Source organism: Oncorhynchus clarkii, chromosome 27 (assembly GCF_045791955.1).
Source record: "Oncorhynchus clarkii lewisi isolate Uvic-CL-2024 chromosome 27, UVic_Ocla_1.0, whole genome shotgun sequence".
In the NCBI taxonomy this organism is placed as follows: domain Eukaryota; kingdom Metazoa; phylum Chordata; class Actinopteri; order Salmoniformes; family Salmonidae; genus Oncorhynchus; species Oncorhynchus clarkii.
In genome coordinates, this window is record NC_092173.1 from 48,807,905 (window position 1) to 48,809,554 (window position 1,650).

Genomic DNA, 1,650 nt, shown 5'->3' on the forward strand with positions numbered 1-1,650 from the left:
GCTGACGGGCTCGACAGGGTTACCAATACCACCCACAGTCTTCATTCGACCCAGTTCAGGATTAGACCCAGAACAAAAAAACTAAACCCAGACAAAAATGCTAGATAGAAAACGGGCAGTGACCCAGCTAACGAAACGTTAAACACTCACTGCTTTCCCGTTCATTTCGTCGCATGTAATATCACATCGGCAATGGCAACCACACACCAGGGGAAAAAAATTATCCAAAGCTAAACTTTATTAATAAGCAAGTAAAAAACAAGTTAGCGTTTTCTAGCTAAATTAATTTCTACAGTTGTCTGTGTACAACAGACACACGCCATGTTGGCAACCCGAGGACGCGCTTCCTTGACAACGGAGAATAATATAAAAGGTTGTAGTTTCTGCACAGTACCGGAACTGGCCAGCAGGTGGCCCCTCTTCAACACTTTTCAGATGTGGTCAGGCTACCTGTTGAAGATGGACTGACAACACATTTACTGCGCAGCCTGTGCACCTGGATATGCAGGAGTCCAGTTTAAACCTGATATTCCAACGAACATGATACACGATATGTTTGAACCCATATAATGGTTGATCCAACCTAGCCTGTGGACCTAATCAACTAAACGGCACCTAAAGTTTTTATGTACATAATAGTCAAATGCATATTGCTATTGAAAGCAGTTTGCTAATACTAAAGGTGGGTTTTATTGCCATCCTCCCATCAGCTAGAATGGAGCTGGCGTTTATAGCAGCCATTTTATGGGCTCCTGATCAGTCATTCTACTTTGTGTGTTTTTTTTGTTGCTCTGATCTTAAAGCTGCAATATGTCCCTTTATGGGTGACCCAACCAAATTCACATAGACATGTGTGACGTAGATCTGTCATTCTCATTGAAAGCCAGTCTAAGAAGCTGTAGATCTGTTCTATGTGTTATAGATCTGTCATTCTCATTGAAAGCCAGTCTAAGAAGCTGTAGATCTGTTCTATGTGTTATAGATCTGTCATTCTCATTGAAAGCCAGTCTAAGAAGCTGTAGATCTGTTCTATGTGTGCTATTTTTATGCTTCTCGTTCTTAAATTTGAGTTTTTGGTGTCTTTTACTTTAGGTTTTGTAAACCAGCTTCAAACAACTTTTAAGGGTTTAAATACAATATTTAGGGTTATTGAAAATATATTTCACAGCGGTTTAGATGGTACAATGATTCTCTACACTATTTTCAGTTTTGTCACAAACTATAAGAATTTTAGCAACCAGGAAATAGTGTAGTGGTATGTAATAGTACATAATGTGTCTTCATTGTTTTCTTATTAAATAGCTTCTGGACATTAAAGATCAGAGATCACTAACCTACATTTTTGATGAATAATTATTAAGTGACTCGGCCTTACAGGTCATACTGCTCACCCGGGACCAGGACCTAATCTCCGACACTGATGAAACTACGATACAGAGGTCGACGTGGGGGCCCCCTGATGAAACTACGATACAGAGGTCGACGTGGGGGCCCCCTGATGAAACTACGATACAGAGGTCGACGTGGGGGCCCCCTGATGAGACTACGATACAGAGGTCGACGTGGGGGCCCCCTGATGAGACTACGATACAGAGGTCGACGTGGGGGCCCCCTGATGAAACTACGATACAGAGGTCGACGTGGGGGCCC